The following is a 21,839-nucleotide window of genomic DNA, read 5'->3' on the forward strand; positions in this document are numbered from 1 at the left end:
CATGTAGTTGTGGAACACTGTTCCAGAGTTAACAGGCGCCTCTATCTTAATGTGCTTCCCATCAATTGCCCCAATACAATTTGGAAAATTACAAAGGTCTTCAAATTCAAAAGCTATTTGTCTCCAGTCAGCTGTGGTTGGCTCTGGGAGATACAAGGGCTGAAGAACTTGCCGCAAGGAAATGCATGCTCGCCTCACAATACGGCCTGCTATAGAATCGGAGATCCTGTACGACTTTGCTATAATCCTCAACGTGGAACCGTGTGCCAGGTACCTGCAAAAATAGGAAACCCAGTGAGTAGGGCCAATGCAAAGCACTATTTGTACATGGAACAAACTTTTAGGCACAGATGTCATTCAGTGAAGCAGTTTATAATTTGGTTTACGGGTTTAACGTTGCAAAGTGAACCAAGGTTATGAGGGATGCTGTTAGGTTAGGAGGGTCCGAAAATTTTGACTACCTGGGGCTCGTTAAAGTGCGCTAACATTGCAATGTACACAGGCGCCTTGCTTTTTGCCTCAATTGAAAAGTAGGCACCACAGCCTGGATCAAATACAAATCCTTGAGTTCAGGAGTAAGTGTCCATCACCGAGCTGATATGGTGGTGAGATACTAGTTCATATTGTTGAAAAGCATGAAATGCAAGCACAATCTCAAACAGGCAATACATAGGCATGGAACCACTCTTTGATTAAGAATGAAGTACTTAGTACAAGCACGAAGAATTTTGGAATTATTATTCTATTAGTCAGCAGATCACTACATCAGCAACCAATCATTAGCTGTAATAAAAGAATCCGCGTAGTCGGCGTCTTACTACACCTGCCCCCTTTGCTTCATATCTCAGAGCTGATCTGATGTCATAAAAGTCCTTGAGGGCAAGGAGCAGTAGTCGAAGAACGAGACTATGCAAGGCTTGGCAGTGGTATTTTTCTTTCGTATAGGTTGTGCCTACTTTGAACACAAAGTGCAGTGCCACTTGCATTCACACCACTAATGTTTCTGTTAACTAAACAAGGGAACATGCAAACAAATCTCGGAACACACTTGCTGCAATGCCTGAAGTCAGAGGCACTTTGGCAATGAGTTTCCTCAGTACCGAGCCAGGCCACTGAGCTCTTGTTCACTTGTACTGTTTGGTTTCGGTTTGTAGGGTTTAAATGTCCCAAAACGACTCAGATTATAGAAGTCAAAAGATTATGACATGTATTCTAGCTTTCAGTTCTTCACTGAATGCTTGGTTGATGCAAATACTAACATTATCTCACCCATCCATAAGCTTGAGAATGTGAGCTAGGCCCAGTATATGTGATATGCTCTGCCAATATTAATGCACGAGAAATGGAATCATGTGCCTTGTAAAAAGCCAGCAAAATGTATACAGCTTTACACTTGGTAAATATAAAAGTGCAGATTCTCACTATATGGTTGGGCATCTAAATACCTGATCAACGAGGATCCAAAGGAAATTAATGTATGGACATTTGAGTGTGAAACCTTATAAAAGGAAGTAACGTAAATGTGCTGGATGCATGTAAGTCCCCAACAGAGGACTCAAAATCCATAAATATTAGTTTTCCACCACCTTACATTGAAATAACAGTATCAAGACCTGTTGCTCCCTTACGAGAACGCAAATTTGCAATGCACTGTCATGAGATATTTTATTATCGGACTGTTTTTTAGACTTACACAGTCCCTTTACATGCTATGTAAATATATGGCCTTTTGTTTTCCTTGTATTCAGTATCTACATATTCGATGTTGGACGAGCCATGCATAAAAAATTGCAGTATGTTTGCAAAAAAAGTCATCAATAGACTCTGACATTCAAGGCATGCAATCAAGCTATGGAGATGTAATTTACTTAGGATCATCACACCTAAATCAAAATTCAAGCAAGTCTACATGTTTTCTTTGCAGCTGGGAGCCGTTTGTGTCAATAAGCCATGGTCAACATACTGCTAGAAGTATGCTTAAATATTAGTTGAGCATGATGTGGTGGCCTGAAATTTTTATACCTTTTTTTAGCCTAAGATAATAAGATAAATCAGGGGAGCTGACTACTTTTCTGTGTTTGCTGATTACTATAATTGCTGCAGCATTATTCTGCTGTGAAATTTTGTCAGCGTTCAGCATTTCCTCTTAGCAGCTTTGGAACCGCTTGACTACAAAATACTGACAGCAAGCTAAACAGTGAAGCAAATATTCACAGTATTCTAACATATTTTCACATTTCTACTTAGCACTGGTCGATGGATGTCTTGCATTGTTTGTAAAATAATCTATGTGCAATCAAGAAACAAACTGGGAGATCTCACGAAAAGCACATGGTGTACTAGACATGGCAATACTTGAAATATAGAATTGACCACAAATGTAAAGGAATGTTTACAGCCACAATAAAAAGTTAGTATAATCAAAAATGACATTATTGCCTTCTTGACTGAGCAGATGTTGAAATGCTGAAAGGATGATTACATGCAGGAACTAACCATAAGCACTTAAAAAGCTTACTAGTACTGCTGTGACTATGCACACAAGTAGAACAAGAAAACCCATGAGGCGCTGTGCACTGTGAATTACAAGTAAACAATACATTTTTTTTTCATACATGCGGTACAATAACTAAAGAGCTTGAAATGTGGATGCACCTTAAACAGATGACAGCATTGCATACACCTGCACATGGTATATGCTACTTACACGTCACTGGACTGTAAAAAAAAACAAAAAAAAAACACGCTTACCTTAATGTGAATGCCAGCTTCTCCCCAGCTGACAAACTGACCATTGAGGCTTTGAGTGGCTCAATCAAAGGTCTAACTCTAGGAGACTGTCAAACCTGCACAATAACAACAGCATAATGAAACACTTGTCTATTGAATAAAATGAGTTAGACAACCCCACGTTTCCTGTACGCAAAAAAGCACGGCAGATGCATGTATGCTGAGTAACAAGGGCGATATGCTACAGCGGCCACGGGTAAAATTAAAATTAGTTCATGCTTTTTACTGACTGAGAAATTCATGAACGTGATGTTGGCCGTACTCCTTCGTATCGGGTGAGCCTAGGTAATTACCGCGAAGCTGAGGCAAAAAAAACACACACACAAAAAAAACAACAATAATAGAACCAACTAGGCAAGAAATTGATGTCCATACTTTATTTTTTTCATTGACAAGCACTTCCGCGCCTTTGGCTCGCTTCGTTTAAAGGCTTCGTTGAGGTTAATAATGCACAAATGTAACCGCGTTTGCATTCCCAGTCTCTTTCATAGTTATGAGTAAAACAAACTTAGTAATAAAGTTTTCACACGCTCTATGCTCTGACGGATGAAAACGCACTTCCCATCTCATGCATCCCTGACGCGAGCACACTACCTGCTCCGGCGTACTGCGCTCAAGAAATTCACGAAATACAGGCAAGGATGATATGAACATGTACTACTTACCTTTCCACAGACATGCGGAAGTACTGGAAGAAGTCTGTGCCGTCTCCGCTCCTCATGTCCCGCACCAACGTAAAATACTCGCCGAGTCGACGCCGATCTCTCAAAAGACGTTTTGTAGGCTTACGCCTTTTACGTTGCTGCTGGTGGATTACGTCGGCGGCGATGAACTGAGCAACTAAAGACCAATTGACATCGCTACTGGCGGCCATGTAGGTAGTCAGGCGCTCTGCTGAACTGCTACTCATGTGGTAGCTGACGAGAGCCATCGATCACACCAAAAGCCTCGACAAAAACCACGCCATGGCGATTCCGACACAGCCGAGATGCAGCACGCTAGAAAGGAAGACGCGAAAGAGCTCCGCGGTGGTCACGCAGCAGTTGGAGAATGATGGTATTGGACAGAAGGCGACGCCCGAACGCGCCAATCGGGACGCTGGAACCGTCCGGCTGACCGGCAGTCAGCAAAACGATCGTACAGCACCCTTTCCGCACCCCGTCCGCTTGAGGCAGAAAACGTGCGGGTCGCATGCGTGCGGAGCGGGTCAAAAAAGCAACCGTACAGCGGCCTTAACACTCAAACATTTTGGTTTCTTTTGAAGGGCTCAAAATGGGCCTTCTTGATGCTGAAGTAGACTCAGCTTAGACATTGTTGACCATTTATTTTTCCTCTTAATAACTGGTTTTCTTTCGTTTTCTTAGTGGAGATGATGATGGTGGAACTATGCTCAACTTTACGGACCTTGGAATTTTGAATGCGGCATTGACGGGAAACCAGACAATAGGCTCGTACGTAACTACAAGGATAGTTGACTTGGTATTTCAAGAAATTACTGCGCATATATTGTAAGTAAACGGTCATTTCATCATTGCCATACTTCAGTTTTTCTGTCAGTGATGAATTCTGTAAGCATATATTTAAACAAGTTTTTGCAGCTATCCCTCAAAAAGATCTACCAAAACATGGGACGTACTATTTTGGCGCGTTACCCACAGCTAGCGGACACCTGTGGAAGTGAGCATGCGAGCATCTTGAAAACCTGAATTCTTGTTTTGCTAAATACAGACGTATATAGTATCGGAGTGCATTTTTCTTGGCAGTCGTATGCAATTCTTGGAGAAAATGGAGAGCGCTTTTGACAGCACACTCCTTAAATATCATTTGCGTGTTTTATGGTATCGCGGATTTGCACTTGCCAGACAATTACTACGTTGAGAGGTGCAAGGACCGTGGTCACCTACTGGCAATTTGTCGCGAAACTGTTGCCATCATAAAAAACTGGTTTTATTGAAACTAAAATAATGAAGGAAGCGATTTGTGACAACCGCCGTATCTGCCATCGCTCTCGGATGCACTGAGCTTCGGTGGGGGAAACAAAAAAACCACTTAGTAGAGAGTAAGAAATTAAAAATTAGAGCCATACGGAGCCATGACATTATATGGGTATGCTAAAAAAAAAGCGTATGAGCACGACGCGCGCCCACCATTCTCTCGTCACTACGGGTGGGCGTCCACTGATCACACGATGCACACAACTTTGGCTACGCGGGAAAAAAGAAGTCGCATCCCCCTCTTTGGTCATTGTGAAGACGGCGCACTCATACAATACCTTATAAATGCTTGCATATATGCCTCCAGTAATAGCATGCGTACTTACTTTATCTCGCCCTTCAATATTTCAGGCTTCTTGGGTCATGTTCCTATGGCAGAAATTTAAAAATGAACGCCGGAAAATTGAAAATGAAAGGGTCACTCTAAATCGGTTTAAGTTCGAGAATACTGCAAAAAGGCATCCAAGCGATGCTACCAGTGCCTGAGACCAACTTCAGAGAGGCCGAGTGGATCAAATTTGCTTCATATTTCATATTTCCTACTTTATATTTCAGTTTTGGGTTATTGTTTTGAAGCCTTACGATATATTTTCCAATCTTTTACACAGGCGCTCAGCTTGCCTCCATGTTCTGAAGACAGTACTAGCCTTGCCAGCATGAGGCTTGGCTATGCCAACAATCAAGGAGACCAAATGCACAGATCGACCAGCTACACTGCCGACTGGAAGTGAGGAACCAATTCCTGGAGTGCAGGACTTGTGCTAAATGCCTGTGGCCACAGCACTTATCAAATATCCCTACCTGCCAATGGCTGAGTTGGTAAGTGCAAGATAATCATGTTGTTTTGTGCTATGTCAGTTCGTTATTTTGCGATTTTAAACAGTCTATTTTCTTTTTTGTGCAAGTCATGCATGGTAGTACTAAATCATACATGTCAGCAGATATCAGCAATCCCCTCCCCCTTTCTCAGCCAGAATATATTATGAATATGCACTAATAGATAAAAAAATATATCGAGGCAATAATACTAGTAAATTAAATTAGGCCTTCCAAATCAAAACATCCGAGGGGCAGATCTCAGTAGTGGGTACACTGCAGCACATTGCCATTTATAGCTTAGATATCTTCATTAAAACTTCAACTTGGGCTAGTTGGTAATTTCTTTTTGGAATCATTTTGTAGCGGTTCGTGTTCTTCGTGTCCGTGTTTTTACCGCTACAAAATGATTCCAGCTTAGATATCATCACGTTTTCTCACTGGCTAGATGCATAAAAGACTTTTTAAATAACCACAGCATCTCCGGTGATGCATGCGGAAATAGGACTGGTTTACGTCAAATTATCCTTCATCTTAGTGATGCTTAACAAGAACTTGACCTCTCAAGAATGCAGAGGCAAACTAAAAAGCTTGAAATCTTGAAGTTTGAAACAAAAGATCATGACAGACTGCGAAACTGATGAAAGTGGTGATCAAGTAACTACAGCTGCTGCAGACAACTGTTAACGATAATTTGTAGTTATTTGTGCAACTAGAAACTTTCAGGCTTTATTGGATAAACATACATTTTTGTACTTTGCATCTCGATGTAGTGCCTAGTTGCTGCAGCGAGTTCAAGGAGGCGGGTTCAATTTCAGTCACTGCAACCGCGTTTTGATTGAAGTGAAAAGCAAAATGTGCGATGAGTGTGCGATTTATGCAGGTTAAAGAACTCCATGTGACCAAAATTTCCTGACTTCACAACTTCATCGCCATCACAGCGCGAGCTGCATTCTAGCATTAACCCCTATAAATTAGTACTTAAGCTGCACTTTGCATCTCTTAATGTTGCACATTGTGATTAGACCTAAAAATTTATTGCAGTAGTACATCATGTATTTGCATAAAGTATTTCGTAGTTAGTTTCTCGAGGACATCAATACATTGATAAAAAAGAAATGGACTGAAAGCCATCGCGAAATGCATTCAGACTGTGATGAGCCTGGTTCGGAGCGACAACCTGACAGAAGGAAAAAAAATACATGCTGCTGGCGAGGCTGCTGCCAGCATAAGGCGTCAGAAATGTGAGTTTTTAATTGTGGGTTAAGCCTATGCATGCTTCTATAGTGTTTTGGCCTGCCAAAAAAAGGCAAATGAAATCGGCAGTATGAGCAAGTGGCTGCGCCGATGTCTTGTTGATTTCGCTCGTTCGTAGGGTCTATTTGAAAGCTAGAGCACCAAGGCTCATACAAAATTTCTTGTTTGTGTTGCAAGAAATCCGAGCTGTGCGGATCCCGAAGCTTCTTGCAAAAATTATTTGTCAACCGAAATCGAGAGAGGCAATGTTCATGCCTGTTGTAAGTATATATGTAAAACTCTTAAAAGGGTCTTGAAAAGAAGCTCGCCTGTCAATCCATTTTATTAGGTCACTAAATATGGTCAAATCTGCGGTCTTGGCCTTCCTATCATCTTGCGTAGCGACTTTATTGCATGTGCGGCAAAACATTGGATCTTCACTGTTGTACTGCAGAGAAGTCAGTTACAGGAGCTTACTTCTCCAGGTCATACTAGAAGCAGGGAATAGTGCAGATCAGATTTTAAAATACGTCTGTGACCATGCACAAAAATGGGTTATTTCCCAATAATTATATATATATATATATATATATATATATATATATATATATATATATATATATATATATATATATATATATATATATATATATATAGGGAGGAGGTTGAAGCTCGAATGGGTCCGGTAGGGCATAGACGTAAAGTAGTTGACACATGGTAGAAAAAACAACACTTTATTCCGACGTTTCGGCCGGGGTCCGGCCTTTGTCTACATTCCTTGACAAAGGCCGGACCCCGGCCGAAACGTCGGAATAAAGTGTTGTTTTTTCTACCGTGTGTCAACTACTTTACGTCTATATATATAGATCTGTCCTTACATGTGTATTCTAATACATACTATCCTGCACTGTCTTCTTATAACGCAGGAAGCAGAGAAAGCACTGACGCCATGCGTGCTTTTTTCTAACGGTAATCTGCAACAGGCAGACTACTTTCTGTACATCGAGCGAGAGTGCCTCTTCCGGGTCATTGACGCAGTTCAAGGGCTCACCGCCATAATTGCAGCATCATCATCATCATGATCAGCTGACTATACCCACTGCAGGGCGAAGGCATCTCTCATAGTTCTCCAATTAACCCGGTCAATGGCAGCTTACTGGCTGTTTAATCTCATTGTGCCAAGCGCAGAGCTTGTGCTGCCTAGTCGAGCACCTATTTGTAGGCTTGGCGGTTTCAAAACCGAAGCCAGCCGCGCAGCGCTTCATATCAACAGTACGAACTGAATTTATTTAATCTCAGCTCGAATGTATATCTATTGATGTTTTTCACGAGAGGCTGTTCAGTAAATTGCGTTCACTATACGTGCTGTGTTTCATTGCATGTTTTCATATCCACATGTTTAAAGGAAATAAGTATCAATTGCTGAAGATACAATACCACATTCTGATGGCAGAAATATATAATGGGCAAGTGTATTACCTAACTTAACCCATAATAGCTGAACAGGCATGCGAAGCAATGTAATATGTGCATGTTTAAGAGCTTTGCATCAAGAAATGCAGGAATGCTTACAGCACCCTTTTTAGCAAAGGGCGTAGATTAGCACACTATTTGAAAAAGGGTACAGATAGGCTTGCAACACCTTTTCTTCTAAAGGGTGCAGATTCAAGCACCCTTTATTTCAAAGGGTGCAGACGGGCTCTGAAAAATCTTTCTACAAACGTTTGCAGTGCCGAAAGGGTGCATGGTGCCTCACTGCGCTTTTCGCGGGCTGCCGCTGCAGCGGGTGCCGCCGCACTGGTAGCGTCATCTACCAATCGGCGGTAGCGCAACAAGTCGCGCGTCATTTTCTGGGGCCAGGTTTGGCTGGGTGTCCGCTCTTTCCCCATCTGTTTCTCTATGCCGTTTGGCCCCGCCACATGGCACGTTCCGTGCTGCCGTTTGCTTTATCGCGCCATGGTAAAGCCCCTGCCCCCGTTCTGTTTTAATTTTGGCTTCCGTTGTCCTGTGACTCGACCGCATGCCCTGCTGCGCAGCAACGTCTGCTGTTGAAAAGTGTTTTGAACGCGAAGCGGGTACAGTCGTCACCGAGATGTAGCTCATTCGGTTGAAAAGTTGTCGCCTCCACAGCAGTAGTACTAGTCGTCACCGCTTTTCGGAAATATTCGTGCGAAACAATTGTTATTCGTCAACACAGTTATGGAGTCACAACTACGTGGTCTCGTGCGGGAACTTAAAACACCCCATATCCGTAATAAAGCTTTATACCGAAATGAAGTTCGTGCGCAGGTAAGTGAGGTATTTTATGAACTGTAAATAGTTCAATAAAATAAATTTGTCACCATCCCAGTTCGAACCCATGTCATTTGCATGCCAGACGCGAACGCAACGCATATGCCACGAAGGGTCGTAGCTGTTTATAGCGTTTGAAGCGTACATAATGAACACGTTGTGGTGCGTATTACTTACTGGTGTGTACGGAATACGTACTGAAGTTACGGGAAGAAGATTTAAATTTTAAATGAGTTAAACAAAAAAAAAACAAAATATTGTGCACAATGAAATGTCTGCATTCAAGCCAATTTTAGGCCCACCTTGGTGCTTTTCCTATCTATATCAATAATCATTACATTTATTCAGTCTTTAGTTACCAAGTAATTACTCCATATACTAATAATCTTCAAGCACCAATATTGTACAATTGCTGTTCTTGACTGATTTTCTCACGCTGTTCCATCTGGTCGGCTGAACTTCAAGGTTCGCTGAGTTGGCGGGGCGACTATTAGGGTTCGAACAACGCATGCGGGAAATTTGCTTTTGAAATATGAAGTTGCTGAGAAAGTCGTATATCTTTGCTTTGTAGTCATATGGCTCGGCGTGAGGGAACGATATTGTGAGTAATCACTCCCTCGTAAATAATATAACCCACTGATACCGAGTGTCCTGGACAATTACACTACTGTAAGTAACAATTGCTAGTGGTTTCTTGCGCATGCTAGCTTCTTTGTCGCAACCGGCCACTCTTTTCGCTATCACGAGCGCTATAGCCATCTCGATAAAGCAATTAGTTGGAGCTTGTAGGAGATCCGCAGCATAATGGTTGATGATTGGCAGAAACGCCTTCCCACTAATCAGAACAGCCCTTAGAAAGACGCAACCTCCCTCAACCAAGATTGTGGGCCCGCCGTTGTCTCAATGTGCTCTGCACTTTTGTCTTTCAGCTCAACAGCGCCGGACTTATATTATTTTGAGGGATGAAAAGGAGAGAAAAATAAAGATCCTCTGCCCGTGCCCCAAAGTAAGCAGCGCCGGACAGTCGACGCTCGCCTGGCCTACGAATTCCGGCACTGTCGCTGCGTTGACACGTCAGCCCGATACAACAGAAAGGTAAATATGCCCTGCCGACTAGACCTGTCCTAATGAGATATATTACCAGGTCTGAAAATGGCCACCACGCACTTAGAAAAAACTATCCGGATGTCATGTTGGGGCGGCTCCTTCACTTTGATTTTTCGCTTGCGATGCCTGTAAACATGTCTAGGTACCAAAGGATCAGGTTGCCCAGCAATGGCTGCATATCTTATAAGAAGACAAGAACGAATGAAATAATTGCTGCTTTTGCAGCTTTTGCAGCAGCTTATTCCGAAATGATGCATTTTTGTAGCATTGCTTGCCTTGAGTAATGTTGTTTTTTACGCCGCTTTCTGTGGGGTCTTTTCTTTAAAAGACGTTTTTATCTACATCTAGCCCAGCCGTGCCTGTTAGGAAATGGATTCATGCTCAAATTAGGCGCACCAAACAATTGATGCTTGAAGCAGTCAGAACAGCAATGAATGGTAGTATTTCGGCATAGTCGACGCTATTGAGTGCAGTGTGTCATAATGCTGGCAATAAATTTGTAATCTGGTTCGTTCTTCAACAACCTCAGTAAAGCTATATAATCATATGATCGAAGGTAGGAAGTGCCGACTGCTTATGCCATGGTAGTCCTTTGAACTTCTGTAATTACTAGCTTTCCGAATGAGGTTAGTTGCATACTTTGGAAAGACCATAGCTGCCACCACCTTCGCTCCATGAATCGTTCTCAGCAAGGCGTTTCAAGTGCTGTTCGCATTTGGCCGCGCTTTGCTGCCGTTTGCGAATTGCCAAGCGTTTCTCTGCTGCGATAGCGTCGACCTCTCTCCAGTTTTGATACTGTAAAAAGGCTTGCCGCATGGCGGATCGTCCAACACCTTACACCAGTTGAGATACATGATGTGGACCTGCCCACAGAATCCTCCAGATAACCCGAATGCAGTACCAACAATTGAGGGGAAGCGCTAGCTTCAGGCGTTCGGAAACCTCCGCTTCTTCCTCACAGTTCTGGATTTTTTATTGCTGTGAGCTATTTGCGATCTCGTCATACTTCGGGATGGCGGGCGCACGACCTCTGCGCCCACCCGCCACAGTCGAACAGGCTGCGGCGTACTCGACGGGTCACCTCAACATTGCGGACGTGGAGCTTCCGGACTCGGCAGATGACTGCACAGTGGCTGAGATGGATTCTGATAGCAGCTACACGCCTGCACAGTCGCGTCGCCTGAAAAGGAAGCTGCGCCGTACATCAATAACGAGTGAAACACCGATGAAGAATGCTGAAAAACAAGGGATCTTCTCCGTTGCCTTCGTACCAACAACGGCGACGGCAAATCTGAATGTTTCGAAACACGCTGGGTCCCTGTGAAGTTGACGAGGTCAGAATTAACCCCTGGAAGAATGTCCTCACCGTGGATGTCAAGTCCCAGGCTACAGTGGGCAAGCTGAAAGGAATTGGAGCGCTTGGCAACATGCCGGTACGTTCCTTTCTTGCACATGGAAAAAAGACTACTGCAGGTGTAATCACTGACGTTGACCCCGAGATAAGTGAAAGCGATCTCTGCACAGTGATCAAATCTGCGGCGCGCATTGTGGATGTTCATCGTTTCGGCCGCTCAAAGCGTGTTAAACTAGTCTTTGAAACTGAATCCCTTCCATCCCACGTTAAAGTGGGCTATGTGAGACATCCAGTTCGAATGTATGTTCCAAGACCTGTTCAATGCCACAAATGCAACAAGATCGGACATGTCAGTGCCGTATGTCGACACGAGGTATCTTGCCGTCGATGCGGCGGTACGCACCCTCATGACACATGCCAGACGGAGACTGTCAAGTGTGCGAACTGCTCGGGTGCCCATGAAGTGACGGCTAAGGACTGTCCTAAAAATCGGAACTAAAGACGTATACTGACGAAGATGGTGCGAGACAATTCGACTCATCAAGAAGCGACTGCGTCTATTCGTCGTCGCAAGCACCCTTTCCGACGCCGGTCCAAGGAATCAGAAGGCAAGCCTAGCCTGGATAAGACAACTTTACAGTTAACGTCAGCTCAGGTGCCACAACAGACGGAGCCCAATCCCGTCAAGAATACTCGGGCTGTAATGTCACAGACAAAATCACAGGCCAACCATCAGACAGAAGCTGTTGTATTAACTGTCGAAGCTGATGCTGAGTGGCCTGCTCTACCATCAAAGGCCATCGCCAGGCCTCATCCAAGTTTGGCTGCCACACGTGCTAAAAATTCCGACAGCCCCGACAGCCAACAGGTGAAAGAAATGCTGAAACAGCTTCTTCGTTCAATGCGGGTGCTGCTCTCTAGCATCAACACGCAAACAGCAAAGTTTGCTGTTCAGTTTCTGGACACATTTGAACCGCTCTTGGCGGTATTGCAATAATTCACAATGGCGCAACAAACTAACGCCAGCTCTGTGACGATGCATTTGCGCCGCAGTGTAGTGATGCAGTGGAATGCCCGAGGCCTGCGGGGTCGGCTGAGTGACTTCAGACAGCGGATACAGAAGTACCGCTTTCCTGTGATAGGGATCTGTGAGCCCAACATGCCGGCTACTTTTCGCCTTTCTGGATACGTTCTGCCATGGTCTCGAGAAGCAGACGAAATAAGCAAAGTGCTAGTGTGTATACGCCAAGACATTGCAGACGTCCGCCACGCTTTACAGCCCCACAACACGAATCACTACATTTGTTTGACAATAAGCCTGAAAGGACGAGTATGTTCTGTAATTGGCGCTTATATTCCACCGAGGGATGGCTTGGACAAGTCATACCTATTTTCAACAATCCAGTGTTGTGCAGCTCCTCGTATTATTGTGGGGGACTTTAATGCTCACCACCCTCAGTGGGGTAGTGCCATAATGAGCAATCGAGGAAGAGACCTGGCAGACTTTATGCATACGCAAGATCTCGTCAATATAAATGACGGCTCACCGACCTTTCTACGCGGAACAACCTACAGCAGCTGCTTAGATGTGGCGTTTGTTTCGAGAAGCCTCCTTCTCTCTGTTTCTTCGTGTAGTGATGTGGAAACATATGGGAGTGGTCACATACCAACGTACGTATGCATCAAGTGGTTCGCACCTGCCACTTCGCCTCGTGTGAAATACACAGACTGGCCCGCCTCTAGGGCATCGATGGAGACTTCCAGCATGGACCTCCAGTCACCATCTCAAATAGAGGACCTCATTACTTCCTCTCTCAATGAGAACACTCGCTATGTTTGTGTGCCGGCGTTAGCGTCCAGCATCGATGTGGGATTCGAGCGGCTTCGCGCGATCCGTCGGCGGGCTGAAAGGAAGTACAGAAGAACGAAATCTGCGCAAGATCTCGCACTTTCTCGCCGATCTAAACGAAAGGTTTTGCGCCACCTGGAGAGGTTAGGACGTCAGCGTTGGAGGCAGTTCTGCTGATCACTAGATCCCCGTAAGCCCCTGTCGCGTATCTAGAATGTTGCGAGAAGCTTGCGCACACCTCCGCAAGAAAGGCACCCTTTTCGTGCCCTGGCCCTCTATCAGCGCCGCAGTGAAGTTGACGTAGCTGAAGATTTTGTAAAATGGTTGTGGGCACAAACCAGGCACAGTTATCAATTTCAGAGATTTATGCGCCACCTTCGCCGAATGATCAATACGATGTACCCTTTACAATAGCTGAATTAGACGCCGCTCTTGCTTCTTTTCGGCCTTCATCTGCACCTGGTCCGGACGGGATTACTTATTCAACTTTATCAAACCTAGGCAAGGATGGAAGAACTGCACCGCTGAATTATTTCAATAATATATGGGCTTCTAGTACTGTTCCTGAACGCTGCAAGATTAGCGCCTGGTTGCTCTTTTGAAACCTGGAAAGCCCCCTCTCGAACTTACCTCATACCGGCCAGTTGCCCTAGCAAGCTGTGTTGGAAAAGTTGTGGAGCGAATGGTGCTGGCAAGACTTGAGTGGTTTCTAGAGAGTAATGATCTTTATCCGAACATGATGACTGGATTTCGCCGGGGACGCTCTTCCATTGACAGCGTCATCGACCTTGTGGCGACCGTAGAACACGAAAAGCGTCACCGTCGACTAGTAGCTGCTGCATTTTTAGATATAAAGGGAGCTTACGACAACGTCCTCCATGATGCTATTCTTGGTGGGCTTGACTGTGTAGGAGTTGGTGGCCGGCTGTACTTGTGGATTGTGAGCTATCTCAAGGCCCGCTCTGTTTACATGACTACGCCTGAAGGATATACTACCCACTTTCAGGTCGGTCGTGGAGTTCCACAGGAAGGAGTCCTCAGCCCAACTGTATTTAACGTTGCGCTAATTGGCATGGTGAGTGAACTGCCAACTAACATCCACATAAGTGCATATGCTGACGACATCTGCATCTGGGCCTCTGGTTCGACGCGCCCGCAACTACGTTCGAGATTACAACGAGCTGTGTCATCGACATCGATGTACTTACGGCGTCAAGGTTTATTTTTAGCGGCAGAAAAGTGTGCAGTGATCGCATTTACGGGAAAATGTGTCAGCCGCTACCCGATTACTCTTCATGAAATCGCAAAACCATACGTCTACAGGCACAGATTCTTGGGAGTAATTATTGACCACCGACTATCTTGGTCGAAACATATTACTATGGTGATGAAAAAGCTAATTAATTTTTGCCATGTACTTCGTTTCATAGCGGGCATAAAATGGAGCCCACGTGAGCGCTCCTTAATACGACTTTATGAGACTCTGTTGGCTACATCCGATTCAGTCTCCCAGTACTCTCTAGTACGAACATTTCCTGCTTGCGAACTTTAGAGAGCGTGCAGGCGCAGGCACTGAAAATATTCCTTGGACTGCCCAGATGCACCTCTAACAAAGGCACAATTGAAGAGGCACATGCTCGCCCAATATCTATATACCTGTCGCACGAACCACTTCGTGTATATTTGCGAGCACTTACAAGACACCGTTTTCACCCACTCAGCAAAATTCTGAATGAGCGGCCGGACTGCAGTTTTACAAGGGCATTCCGCTGCCATCAGTCGCAAGTACCGACAGGATATGTCCTTCCATATCGTCCCACCCAACTACCATGGACGATGGATAACTCTTTGGTGCACCTTCGTGTTCCCGGAATACTAAAGAAATCAATGGTGCCAATTAGTGGACTCAAACAACTCACTCTGGCGCGCATCTGGTCAGAATATCCTAATTATATCCACGTATACACCGATAGATACACCGATCAGCACGGACATCCGCTGCAGCTGTGGTCATACCAACTCAGAAAACGACTCTACATTTCCTTTTGGGACATACTTCTACATCAACCACTGTTGAACTTGTAGCCATTCGATAATCTATTCGCTACATATGTGGGGAACCACCTCAAAAATGGTGTATATTCAGACCCAAAGACAGCACTGCAAATTTTGGAAAACGTCTTACGCCACACTGCCTACCAGTCCCTGGCACTTAACATTATGGAGCTCCTAACATCTGCCCAGCTGCAAGGCGCCACAGGATAATGTTTCAATGGATCCCTGCCCACTGCGGGCTCCATGGGAAGGAACAAGCCGATGATGAAGCGAAAACCGCACTCATCAATGGCCTCCAAACAGACGTGCCTTTTTCAAGAGCGGATACAACTTGCCTTCTTACGAGTTGTATGAAGAATGCTACAGCAGCTTACTGGGCCCAGCCAGACGTCCGACACATTCGTCTAAGAAGGCTAGATCGAACATTGAAGTTTTATGTTCCGCGTAATACTCCGCGCCATCAGGCATGTTTGCTACATAGACTTCGTTTAAATGTGGCTTTCACACACAAGTACTTACATTTAACTGGACAGGTGGACTCGCCGGAATGCTCAACTTGTGGCATCCCAGAGACTGTGGACCATATATTATTGGTGTGCCCAGCATATGCGTGCGAAAGAAGTGTGCTAGCCGCTTCCTTGAAGCGTTTGGACAAGAGGCCTCTGTCGGAAGAACTGCTGTTGGGCGCTTGGCAGGACAAGGGGAAGGGTGTCTAGGCAGTGCGTGCTCTTTGCCGCTTTTTATGCGCCAGCGGACTTGATTCGCGCTTGTAAAGCAAGCCATTGTGCCTGTAGATATGTATTTCATATGCCTTCTCCCACATCGTCACCCATCACGATCTTCGTTCTTCTCTCCTTCCCCTTCCCCAGTGCAGAGTAGCAGGCCAGATTTGAATTATTCCGGCCAACCTCTCTGCCATTTCTTTTCAATAATTCCATCTATCTGTCTAACAATTGAGGGGTGGGAGGCTGCCCTATCCAGCTCTGGACTAGAGGCCCATTCGGCCCTCGTAACATTCGCGCAGATAGCAGCGGCAGCCGCTGGAGTCCCGGACTAGGTACCTCCCTACACATCCCCCTTCCTTAAATCTACTCAATAAAGTTTTTCACTCACTCACTTGCGATACCGCTTGCCCCATATCCCAATGTTGCGGCACGTCATCGAACCCCACAGCTTACATTTTCTTTCACGCTTATGCGATGATTCAAATTTTCGGCACACACACCTGACACACCTATCTCTCAGGATAATTACCCTTAGTTTCGTCTTTATTAGGTAGGGCTGTTTTTCATGTAACAGCGCGTACAAAAATTTTAAGCGAAATTTGGCTGCGGTGAGCATCGCAGCTCCTTCAGCAGCCCGGTCGAAAAGGAAGAAGGGGCATCATTCGCGTGAAACGAGGTCAGCGTCCATCTTGAAGGCGCGCGCTCTTCGGAAAGGCTTCTCTTTTGACGCACTGCAGGCATGACTACCCAGGGAAAGGCAAGTGCTTGAACTTTGCTTCTTCGGTATTATTGTCCCGCTTTCGCATAGCTTATACGGACGATTTGAACCAGACAATATTGAGCGTCCCATAGCTTCATAAGAACGGTGGCCACGTGTCTCCTTGGGGCACCGTATGCGAGCATCACAAGCACATTTATTCAGTACCGTAAACATTTGCAAGCCCTTATATTCAAACATATTGCTTTACGACCATTGCAGAGTTAAGAAATTCGCGTACGTTTGTAGCAATTCATGGCACACAAGGACGCAGCCACTAGGACAGAGAACGTCCATTTTATGGCTTCTCTCAGTTGTCCGTGTGGTTACACTGTTGTAAGCGACCAGTGCAAACGCAACTGGCAACTAGCACTTTGTAAACCTTCTTTGCTATCCCCTTTTGCGGTTACCGTCTACGTTATTGCTAGCTACTTGTAGCGTTATTAAAGGGCTGATGAAAGCCTCTTTGCAGTAATTATAAAACGCGCACGACCATCAATAATCTACCCAACGCAAAATATTTCTAGGCTAGCTTCGCTGGCGCTGAACATATGGGAGATCGAAAATGATGCTTCTCCTCTCCCACCTTACCTCAATCCAAACTGGTGCGTAAAAAAAAGAAAATTTCCAGAGGGCACTTTGGACCAGTAAACTGCGACGAGGCAAGAGCCATTAAAGCGCGGTGGTTCGTAGCCCTCAAATACGGCACCTCTATCTCCCTTTCTTCTTTCCCTCCCACCTTCCTCTCTTTTTTTACTGCGCGGAAACGCAGCCGCCGAGGTCGGGTTCTGACCCGGGTGTTCCGGCACAGTAGTGGTAAGACACCCGACTTTTGTGCCGGAGTACCCGGGTTCGAACCCGACCTCGGCGGCTGCGTTTCGATGGAGGCGAAACGAAGAGGCGTCGTGTGCTGTGCGATGTCAGCGCACGTTAAAGATCCCCAGGTGGTCGAAATTACTCCGTAGCCCTCCACTACGGCTCCTTTTTCTCTCTTTCCACTTTCACTCCCATCTTCCTCCCTTCCCTTACGGCGCGGTAGCGGTGTCCACAAAAAAAACAAGTGAGACAGTTACCCCGCCTTTCCCTTCCTATAAATAAATCAGTTTTAAAATCAGGCTCATCCTGCCCCGCCAGGGTGCTGCAGTGGTAAGATAATGCCGAAAGTTGGGCGAATTGGTTAACATTCATTATGGAAAATAGCTCTAAAGTACACGAAGGACGGAAGGAAGTAAGACACAGAATAGCGCTTGTCCGTGTCTTACTTCCTTCCGTCCTTCGTGTACTTTCGCGCTATTTTCCATCATGAGTGGTAAGATGCCTGACTACTGTGCCGGAGTACCCGGGTTCGAACCCGACCTCGGCGGCTGCGTTTCGATGGAGGCGAAACGAAGAGGCGTCCGTGTGCTGTGCGATGTCAGCGCACGTTAATCCCCAGGTGGTCGAAATTGCTCCATAGCCCTCCACTATGGCTCCTCTTTCTCTCTTTCCACCTTCACTCACTCCTTCCTCCCTTACCCTACGGCGTTGTTGAGGTGTCCACAGAAAAGTTGTGAGACATTTACCGTGCCTTTCCCTTCCTATAAACCAATAAAAAAAGGCTCATGCTGTCGTGGACAAAGGGTGCCCTGCTTTTGCAGCGTTCTGATTGGCAGAGGCGGGATGCGTCCCTGCCATCTGCATTGCTACATTTGAACTCACACTAAGGAACGCCACGCGACAGGAGCAACGGTGTACCATCCAAACGCACACTTGCAGGAGAAAGTGTGATAATGCGCCTTTCCTTTCCTGTAAACCAATTATAATTATATGTAGCACTGCAACGGATGCTGACAAGAGGTTAACGATGGGAGGCATATCACAGGATAGGAAGGGTAGGTTTTCGCTATTCTCATCTTAGAGACCCTCTAATTCTTTTTCTTTCTTTGTTTTCTCTTCTGCCCACATGAGGCAGCAGAGGTGGCTCACCTACAGAGCCAGACGCAGGCCGTGCAATTTCTTTTCTTTTCCCACAGTTGCAAAAGATTTGCGGAGCATTGTGACAGATACTGCGCCTTTTCTTCCTGTAAATCAATTTCAACCGCCACTAATTCTTGCTTTACTGACGTCTCTTAGACATCTGGGTCTGCTTCTGTTTTCTGTGTGGTAAGGTGTTCGAGGAAGCGGCAAATGAAAGGCGCCTCACGGACTCCTGGACCGGACGCCCGGCAGGGTCAGCTTCGTATGTTCATGAATCACCTGGTGACGGCTTGACCCGTCGTGACTGTACATGGCGCGCCCCTTGTCGAACACAATGAACATTTCATTGAATGGATGAAGGTAACCGGCGTTCTATAATTCGTTTACAGGAAAGGAAAGACGCGGTATCTGTCAGTCGCGGAATCTCGCATCATCCTCACGGTAGACAAGGAGAATTATGAAGAGCGTTTCACGGTCTCCACCGAAAAGTATAGTGTAGAACTTTTGGATATTACAGGGAGGTTATCGAGAGTGTTAGGTTTCTTTCAGCGCGTTTCTCTCTGGAATAATTGTTTGGTGTAAAGAGAGAGAAATACCATTTATTGGCACCCTTCAGAAGGGTGGCGAGGATCCGACACGCAGCTCTGTCCCAGCCATGTGCATCAGCCGTGGACCTGGATCTCTTGGATCTGAATAGCGGCCAGGGCGAGATGGATGACTTCACGTTGCCTTTTCTCGTCCCGTTTGAGAAGTGGTGCCTCCCAGGACTCATCTGTTCTGTCAGGTTCTCCAAATCTAGAACACTTCCTTATCATGTGAATCATGTCCGCTATGCCATCGCAACATTTGCACCTGGGGCTAAAAATTTCCGGGCGCCACTTGTTACAACGCTGGGGGTTCAGGAATACTACAGTTTGTAGCTTACGCCACGTAACCTCCTCGCTTTTGGTGAGTTGCTTAACACGCTTTTGATACGTCGACTGCGGCACACGGACAAGAACCGTGAGTGTACAAGGCACATTTCAAGACCTTATTTACGCAAATCGGAGCTCGGGAGACCGAGCTCCGACTGTCTAAATCCAGCGTCGCTCCGGCGCCCTTGCTTACCCGAACGCCAGGCCTAGTGCGGCGCGAACGCCACGGCGGCAGTCATGGAATACGCCGTAGTTGGGACGAACGCTTCTCCAACCGAATTCGAAACACCAGACTGGAAGACAATTGTTTCTTACCGTACCAAGAGCCCCAAAGCTGAGTCATTAACACCTCAGAAGAAAAATGAGCAGTCCGAGAAACCGAAGGCGAAACCTCCGCTACATCCGAAGAAACCGCTACCCCGACTCCCGGAGAAGGACTATAAAATCATCTACAGACCAACGGGTGGCGTAGACATCACGCGCTACACCGAGAAATCAGACAAGCGCTCGCAACAGCGAGCGGCGTCACCGCGTCCGCGGCCGAAAACGACCAATCTAGAACCAACTCTGCAAAAAATGTGATCACCATATCGACGCCGGTGCAGGCAAACGCACTACGCTACGTCGCAGTCAAGCAAATCAAAATAGAAGGCAAAGACATTAGAGAGTTTTAGTACTGCGTAGTGAGCGCTACGTACGCACAGCCCACGTACTTTGCGGAACGCTACGCCACGGTCGCGTACATGCCACAGGAAGACTTTTAGTAGGGCGGAAGCGTATACGTACGCAGGGGTGTGAAAGCTAACGCGGCAAGCGCAGTAGCTTGTGCAGTGCCATCTCGCAGCCATTCAAGAACTGAATTTTCCAGCGCAGGAAATCCTGCTTCTTTGTTTTTCCGACAGGCGAGAGATGGAACCCATGCTGCAAAGGTGCTGATTTGGTTCGTCGTTGTTACAGAGGATGAGGATATAATTAATAACTTTAACCGAATCGGAGCACTACCCCGAGCAAACGTAGTAGAAAACTAAAATTAACAATACAACCCCGTGCAAATTTAAAATTCAAAGAAGCAAACCGTTTTTCCGAAAGAAACAATGTCATATGCCAAAGCAGTTTTCCGAGTTAACAGTGCGCCTATGATGTCATCATTCAGTGCACAGTAACTATGAACCTCGGAGAATACACTGCGAAACTATACGAAGTCTCATTAGAGAGGCGGAGTATATTTAAAATGCCACGAAACGCATGCCGTAAATGTCGACACCATGGCCCATAGGCAAAGAAAACTTACCAAAATAATTTTCCCAATGAACACGGCAGATGGTTAAAAGATAGCGAATGTTTTGAAGAAAAAGTATGACAAAACATGCTACAGCTTTTTTGGAGCCAAAAAATATTTAACGCGCCTCGATGAATCTGCGTTGTAAAAACCTGCATACGCCTGAAATTTAGCTGTCTGCTCTTCCGAAAGTTTCAACGTTCCCTCTTAAAGGCGACCGCTCAAATGATACAAGTTTTTAAGCGAAAAGCAGTCATGCTCGGCACGAAAAGCGAACCTTGCACAACAGCAGACGACCAACAGTCCGTCTGCTCACACGAATGTCATTCGCGGTCGCCGGCGTCGTCTGCGATCGAATAGAGCGTCGGCTGCGCCGCCGTCTGCTACAATCAACCGTTCCCCTCCGAAGCTTTTGAATGTAGTTTTGTCTATAAGCTGCTTAATTTGAATGAAAGGTATTAAGAAAATTTAGTACATACGGCAGCTGTATACGAGAAGCTTCTGCGATTGGGAGAAGCACCCAGCGCATAGCGAGCGTGTGTGCGGCATGTGCGGCTTCACAACACATATTTAAGAGCCGTTTATAAATAGATTACCCGCGGAAGGACTCAGCATACTTTGTCACACATTTATTCAAAGCACTCGCCAACATTTAATGATAGGCAGCCTCCATTGGTACTGTACTAAACAAGAAAGATATTGCGGTAAGTTGTGT

The 21,839-nt window shown here is 45.7% G+C and overlaps 1 long non-coding RNA gene and 1 pseudogene across 2 annotated transcripts; one reads left to right on the plus strand and one right to left on the minus strand.

The window, feature by feature from the left end:
• Positions 1-217: 217 nt before the first annotated feature.
• On the minus strand, positions 218-3,983 carry LOC146200931 (uncharacterized). 2 transcript variants are annotated; one of them, XR_014705281.1, is made up of 3 exons: positions 3,456-3,982; positions 2,752-2,846; positions 218-274 (listed from the first exon to the last, which is right to left on the minus strand). It is a non-coding gene; the product is annotated as an uncharacterized LOC146200931 (long non-coding RNA). The 2 variants fall into 2 exon arrangements; XR_014705282.1 differs by lacking the exon at positions 218-274 and having other exon boundaries at positions 2,733-2,846; positions 3,456-3,983.
• A 7,264-nt stretch (positions 3,984-11,247) lies between these two features.
• Positions 11,248-21,839, plus strand: part of LOC146200932 (alcohol dehydrogenase class-3 chain H-like) — a 136,912-nt pseudogene continuing 126,320 nt past the window's right edge.

The sequence above is a fragment of the Amblyomma maculatum genome, chromosome 2 (assembly GCF_055883805.1).
Source record: "Amblyomma maculatum isolate TAMU_Amacu chromosome 2, ASM5588380v1, whole genome shotgun sequence".
In the NCBI taxonomy this organism is placed as follows: domain Eukaryota; kingdom Metazoa; phylum Arthropoda; class Arachnida; order Ixodida; family Ixodidae; genus Amblyomma; species Amblyomma maculatum.